At 42.0% G+C, this 7710-nt stretch overlaps 1 long non-coding RNA gene across 2 annotated transcripts; it reads right to left on the bottom strand.

Moving 5' to 3' along the window:
* Positions 1 to 5792: 5792 nt before the first annotated feature.
* LOC119271566 lies at positions 5793 to 7674 on the bottom strand. Of its 2 annotated transcripts, none has more exons than XR_005134614.1 (4): positions 7349 to 7674; positions 7187 to 7263; positions 6184 to 6252; positions 5793 to 6108 (listed from the first exon to the last, which is right to left on the bottom strand). It is a non-coding gene; the product is annotated as an uncharacterized LOC119271566 (long non-coding RNA). The 2 variants fall into 2 exon arrangements; XR_005134613.1 differs by having other exon boundaries at positions 7374 to 7674.
* Positions 7675 to 7710: the final 36 nt, after the last annotated feature.

Raw genomic sequence — 7710 nt, 5'->3', positions numbered from 1 at the left:
TGTCTTGGGCCTGGCCCAACAGCGCTCGGCACCGTGTCTGGCCCAGGCCCGGGGGCTCCTGTCGGTGTACTAGAATAGGGGTACCCTAGTACCCCGAACTTGTGCACGGGCAGTTGCAGCACCCCGCGGCAAGGCTTACCGGGCGAACGCCAAGATCCTCCATGGTTCCCTTGGAGCCATTCAAGAACAAAGTATTTAAGCTCAGGAGACAAGGCCCCGGCAAGAGGAGCTTGCCGGGAAGGCCAACCAAGGCACTCCAAGGAACTTGCCGCGACGCGCCACGCGCTCCGGCAAGGCAACAAGGCCCCGGCAAGAGGAGTTTGCCGGGAAGACCAACCAAGGTACCTCGAGGCCCGGAGAACAACAAGCTTCTGGACCCGACAAGATAACAACAGCTGCAAGGCGCTTGCCGCGGTAGGCGGCCACTATGTGCCCGTGCTCCAGTGCATCCACCAACGTGTCGCTCTGGGGGCCTCTCCAGGCGCGCATGGCGGGAGGCTGTGCAGCCAGCGGTGCGTAGTGGCATGCGAAGCTGACAAGATCGCCATCGTGGCGAACGGTGGCGCCCCTAATGGTCCTTTTCTGCACTGTTTGGGCGACTCAGACGGGCCTTTAATGCCCTTGTCCCCTGCCGTCAGGGTTAGGTAGGGTGCACTGTACAAGCAACTGTACCAACCACCTCACTTTTTACGTTTATACCCTCCTCTGCGTTGCCACCTGTCGGTGACCCCTTTAGCGTATAAAAGGAGGCCCATGCGCAACGTAGAGGGGGTTCGGACAGTTCGCTTCGATTCATTCGTAGCCCAGAAAACACCACGCTCTCTCTCGAGAGCAAGAACACAAGATAATAAAACCAGACAAGCAGCAGTAGGAGTGTTATCTCTCCGGAGAGCTCCGAAGCTGGGTAAACTGCTCGTGTGCTTCGCCTCGATCCGCTCTTCGTGCTATCTCCGCCCCCCATCGAACCGAAAGGGGCTCGGTCCGCCGGCCCCATAGGTGTTCGTGGATCAGTTTCCCCCGACAGCTAGACATGTCGTCGCTTTTTTAGCCGAGCTCAACTTCTTCGGATCCTCACCTTGGCGAGCCGAATAAGAGTTCGGAATCGCCAGGGATAAAGCATCACCAACATCGCCTCCCTACGATTAGACGAAGCAGGCACACCGGCATCGCCGCATGGTCACTTCATCAGATCAGCATTGGCCGCGTCACATGTTACGACCTGGGTCGGCATGGCCGCATTGTTGCTTCTTCGAGCCAATGTCCATCACGCCAAACTACTTCAACACCTCAGCTGACATGGCAGCTACAACAACTCCTCACCGGCCTGCTCCGTCACCTCGGCTAGACCGGGGACTTGGCTATTTCTTCATCAACATACTCCGGTGACTTTGGCGTCACCAGCCGACCAGCTTTGTCATGTTAGCTGGACCGAGGGCTTCGCCTCGGCAAGCCAACCTTTGCCAGCATCACCAGGCCATCGCTTTATCGCCCATTAGGTAATGGGTGTGCGGATCGATTCTTGATTTTGGGAGTCGCTTTTCTTCGGAATGCTACAACAAATAAACCAGGTGCTATTAATCCTAAATTTTTTTGCTTGTTGGGTTTATTTTTCTTAAGGAATTATTACTCTGGTTTGTTCCATCATCTGTACACACGTCTATCAAATGGCGGCCACATTAAAAATGGTCGCGTGGTGGTTCAGTCAGTTTTCGTACATAGTTCGGCGAACGCCGCATCCGGAGCCCGGACCGCCCTGCAAATCCAGGCTTTGTCACGCCTTCATTGCATCACGCTGACGCCCTGCATCGACATTGACTTTGGCACCAGGCCACATTTCTTTAAATAGATTATTTTTGCGTAAAGCAATTATGCAACGATTATATATATATATATAAACACTATTCTGATCACGGGATCAGAATAATATTCTGATCACAACCTGACCTGCCCCACTAGTAGTACGTTGAACTTCCCTGTGAACTAGGTTGAACTTCCGCCAACATTGCCCAAATGGGGCTTGCGATATACTATTGGAAAGCTATGGACACCAATATCATGACCCAACTTAAATTTTTGGCAAAATATAAGCGGTTTAAGAGCAGTTTTGAAAACCGTTTTTTCTTCGCACAAAAAACATGAATCGTATTTTCGATCGCATTTCTAAACCGTTTATCGGAATGAGGCATATAATATGGCGTTGGAAATCTGCTGCAAAACCGCTCCTTCCACATGTTGAAGTTTTCTCTAATTCCTTATGCTTAAAGAGTAATTTGAAAAAACGTAAAATTTCGTAAAGCGAACAGCTGAGTTCGTTTTTTGATGTCATTTCTAAACGGCTAATCCAATGGAGGCATATGATACGGCGTTGGAAAGCTTATGAAAATGCGCTACTTTTTCATCTTGACAGTTTTTTCTAATTTTCAATGGTTTAAGAGTAATTTAGAAAATGGTCCAAGTCCTACCGAGTTCGTATTTTCGAGCTAATTTTTTAACCGTGCGTCCGAATGCAGCAAATGATATGGCGTTGGAAAGCTTGAACAAATGAGAAACTTTTTGGTATGTATTGTTTCTCCCAATTCTTTACGGTTTTAAGTCAGTTTTGAAAATGGAGAAAAACGTATTTTCGCCATAATTTCTACAAACTTTATCGGAATGGGGCAAATAATATACCGCTGAAAAGCAACGGAAAATGCAAAACTTTTTCATGTTGATGGTTTTCTCTGATTCCTATCCGTTTTCAAGTAATTTCGAAAATGGTGGGATCATGCGTTCTGCCTTTATCGTGAAACAGATTCTTCAAAAATGCACCGCGTGAAGAACCTGAACTTCTTGGCGCGTGTACCTGAACTTCACTTTGTTTTTCACGTGATTTTTTTGCTCGTAGGTCTCCATCCACTCCTCGTAACTCTCCATCCATTCACTGGAATTGAGCAGGTGATATACCAATGGAAAGCGGCTGTAAGCACGCAAGTTTCCCGTGTTGATCGTTTTTTCATACTCGCGACGATTTTAAAAGTTTTTCATCTAAAATTCATTCAGCGTAGTAGTTGAACTTCCTGCTGTTTTTACGTTGAACTTCTGTGACGTATTTTTGTTTGTAATTTTCTCATCCATTCGTTAGTGTTACACAAATGATATTTCTTTTGTATAAACCTATCTCACATTAATATTTTTAACTTTCTCCGACCGAGGACTTGAACATACACAAATGATATTCCTACCCTTTTGAAGTAAATTAGAAAATGATCATATCATGATTTCTGCCTTCATCGTGAATGGAAATGCACTGCGTGAAGTAGTTGAACTTCTTGGACATGTCTATTTGAACTTCACTCTGTTTTTGACATGTTGTTTTTTGTTCGTAACTCCCAAACCACTTTCCGGAATTGAGCAAATGATATACCAATGGAAAGTTGTTGAAAACACGCAACTTTCCCGTATTAATCAGTTTTCATGCTCGCGACGGTTCAAAATATATTTTTGAATGTGGTAAAATGTGTTTCTAATGGTATACGTAGAACTTTCAAACCATTTATCGGAATGTACCATATAACAGACTGTTGGAAAGCTTATGAATAGGAGCAACTTTTTCATCTAGAGAATCGTTACAAAATTCATTTCTTTTTTAGACCAGTCTTAACAATGGCAAAAACAACATTGTTTTTTGCTTGTTTTTAACATGTAATTAAAGGTCATATGTCTCGTACTAGAGATCTTGAACTGCACCTTGAGGAGGACATGAACCTCTTGCAACAAACCTTTTAGGCTTTTAGTTTTTTATTCATTTTATTCTCATCTGAAATGCATTCCGTGTAGTAGTTGAACTTCCCATTGTTTTCACTTTGAACATCTACCATGTATTTTTTGTTCGTAATTTGTCTGCCTTTCATCGGGAGTTTCACAAATGATACACCATGCCGATTACCTCTCTCAGAAAAAGGTCTGAACTTTCCTGTGCCGAGCACCTCAACTTCTTGCAACTAATTTTTATACTTCAATTTTTATTCCAATTCTCATATGAAAACACACACCATGTAGTACGTGAACTTCTGGCACTTATGAATTTGAACTTCTTTCTGTTTTGCTTTAGTAACAAAAAAATATGATTTTTTATAGACATCAAACCGCTCTAACTTTTTTATTTGAACTAATTTGTGTGTTTTTTAGAAATGTGAAAATTGGAGTTTTTTAGAAACATCAAACTTGTTCGTCCTTTAGTAAGTGGAAAATTTTGATTCGTTCAAATAAATATCAAACTGCTCTACTTTTTCCAATTGAACTTGTTTGTTTTATTCATTACTAACGAGAAACTTGAGTTTTTTATATACACTAAATCGATCCGTTTTTTAATATTGAACTTCTTGGTTGTAATCTTTAGTGTTGGTGGAAATCTGAGATTTTTAGAAGCATGAAACAACTTCAATTTTTAATTAGGACCGCTCCGCTTCATTAGTTTAGTTTGAACTTCTTCTTTTTAAAACAAGACATTTCTATTTAAACATTTTTAGTTGTTCCTTTTATTTTATTTTGAACTTCTTCATTTTATTCTTTAGTAACGAGATTTTCATTATTTTTTTATAAACTTTGAATTTCTCTGCTATTTTAATTTGAACTTCTAAGTTTTATTATTGGAAAAAATGTTTTTTTAAATAAGCATCCAACATCTTTTAAAAATTGAACTTCATACTTTTATTAACTTTAATTTGAACGTCACGATTTTATTTCTTTGTTAACAAGGAAATCAAAGTTTTTAATAAATGTCGAGCTACTCTATTTTTTGTATTTTGGACTTCTTGGATTATTTCTTTTAGTAACGGAAAAATTCTAGTTTTCTAATATATATTGAATCAGTCTCTTATTTAAATTTGAACTTCTAGTCTTTTTTATTTACAAACAGTGAACATCCTTTTTTATAAATTTTAATTTGCTCTATTTTTTCTTTGAATTTCTCACTTTTCGTTATTTAGTAATGAAAAAAATCTAAGATGTTTTAAACGTCGAACTACACCATTAAGTTAATGTGAACTTCTCAACATTTTTATTTTGAATTTCTGTGTATTTAATTTATAAATGTGGAAAATAAAACCGATGTGTTTGTCGCTATAAGGAATTTCACGAGTTTATTTTTAAGTTGAACACTTCAGTTTTTATTTCTTTTTCAAGCATATCCAGGTGTTTTCATATAAGTTTGTGTGTGAAATTCCTTAGTTTTTTTGTTTTAAGAGTGAGGTTCTATATTTTTATATCGCGAGAAAAGAGGTGGGAGGCGAGTACTAGAAAATTTTGGATTTATTTTAACAATTTTGAGCTTCCATATTTGAACAATTTGAACTTCTCGGGATTTTTCCTACAAAAATCATTGGGTTTGTCTCTTTTTGTTTCTTTATTGTTTTTGTTTTTCTGAACACAATTTTTTTTGAGACACACGCCACACTAACTGCACATAAGTTCAACATCCATGGCCCTCGGTCAACTGCATTTTTTTGTGCTCCCCTGAGTGCACACAACAATCATCAGCTACCATATACATGAACTTCAATGGTTGACAAACATGAACTTGTTACTTGTTTGTCGTTGTAAATATCAACGACGGAAGTGTGAGCTTTTTCTTTCTTCTTTTTCTTTTTTGATCCTCCTGAACTTCCATTTTTATAGATGTTTTCACTCTGTTTCTCAATGCACTCCTACAACCAGTTGGAGCATCTCGATAATACAGTTTAAACTAACATACTTGAACTTCTTGGACTCAACATTTTGACATTCACAAAAACAAATAAAAAACTACATAGTTGTACAAGCACAACACAATTTTCTCATTCACTAAATTTCATAACAAGCCATCACCTGTCCCAACACCGATCTCCATGGCAGTAACACCGTCGAATTCAGACGACGTGAAGCTCTTGTGCAACATAAAGTCAGGTTAGCAGCATGCCTGCCTTCCAAACCTGTAAACCAACAACAGCAAACAGTGGACCACAAATGAAAGAAGGACAATACACATTAGGAAATCCGACACTGAATGTTCTCTAGCAAGAATCCCGACGCTCCGGAGCGAAGAGGTGACGCCGTGTTGCACGGTGAGCACATGATCCTTGTCCCCTCTCCCTGCAAACCACGGAACATCAATCAAATTCATAACACACCAACAACAGAAAGACAGACACAAAACAAACGCCTTACTATGTCTCTTCATTATCCTATCGAGAACGAGATCATCGTCATCCATAGCAACAGCATCCGACAAGCCACCTTCTCAATAAAACCAAGAGTCAAGTTCTGAAAGCGAACATTAGAAATTGCACTATTCTAATCCTACGCGGAGGCAATGGTAGAAAAATAGTCTGTCACATTTAAATAGTGGACAAACAACATTAATGCAACGACATCACAATCATACCAATGGAACTAAACAAACCCTGAGACAAGACATTGCTGAATTTGGGCGAGATTCAACACACCAAACCAGTACTGTTAACTAGCACGATGAACCCATCAGACTGTAAAATTCAGCGTAGAAGAATTTGTACACCAACTATTATATTTAGCATTTAGCAACTATTAGATGTTGCCTCCTGATTATAACTTCCTAAAAATGTGTACATCAACCAATGACCAAGAAGTAAAACACCGAATAGCATGAATGGTTCTTATTCTGAACAATGTCATACTCGCAACTGTTAGCTGATTTTCAACATATTTGTCTGCCAAACATGAAACATGAGAAATCACATTGTTGTAATTCTACATAGAGGCAATGATAGAAGAATAGTTTGCCACACTTACACAATGGACCAAAAGCATTAATGCAACGACATCATACCAACGGCGAATAATTCACACTAAGCAAACCCTGAGACAGAACATCACTGAATTTGAGCAAGCTTCTACACACCAAACCAGTATTGTTAACTTGCACAGTGAACCCATTGGATTGTAAAATATGGAGCATAATTCATGGAAACCAAGACACGAATCGTCATTGGATCAATCATAGTCTCTAAAAGTGAAACAACCATCTCTATCTCCTACGAGTTTCGACACCAGAGCAGCAGACGGGGCCAAATGTGAGATGAATAATTTATAGGATGCGAGAGAGCAAACACCTCCCAATCTCGCAACGAACGACACATGAATCATGCTAGGAGGAGACACAGGGAGAGGGGGCGGCTGGGAAGTGACGTACTCTTTGTGGTCGTTCATGTCGAAGGAAACCATCGCGTCCGTCCACCACGACATGCGCGCGGCGTGAGTAGCGACCGCCTACAACATCAACCAAACATGGAGCCATGTCAGGATCGAGGCGGGGGAGGGAATAAGGTCACGGTGGAGGGTGGAAGAAGTTCACGGTGGTAGGTGGAGGAAGGTCGCACGGTGGGAGGATCACGGTGGTTGTCGTGCGGCAGCGGGATCCCGACGACGGGAGGTGGGGCGATGCGGTTGCAGTGGCGTGATCCCCATCGTGGGACGGTGCCTGCGGCTCGATCCCCATCGTGGGACGGTGCCTGTGGCGCGATCCCCATCGTGGGCAGTGGCGGCGGTGCGATCCAAGGCGAGGGACGGTTCCGACGCCGGTTGGTAGCGGTGGGAGGCCCACCGGAGCAAGGGGCAGCAGGGGAAGGAAGTCAGGTGGCATGCGGGAGGTTGGGTCAGCGACGCCTCGGGGCAGGGGAAGCGGGAGGGCGGCAGCGCCTGGATGCAGGGGAAGCG

The sequence above is a fragment of the Triticum dicoccoides genome, chromosome 3A (genome assembly GCF_002162155.2).
Source record: "Triticum dicoccoides isolate Atlit2015 ecotype Zavitan chromosome 3A, WEW_v2.0, whole genome shotgun sequence".
Lineage (NCBI taxonomy): Eukaryota > Viridiplantae > Streptophyta > Magnoliopsida > Poales > Poaceae > Triticum > Triticum dicoccoides.
This window is presented reverse-complemented; position numbering and strand designations above follow the sequence as displayed.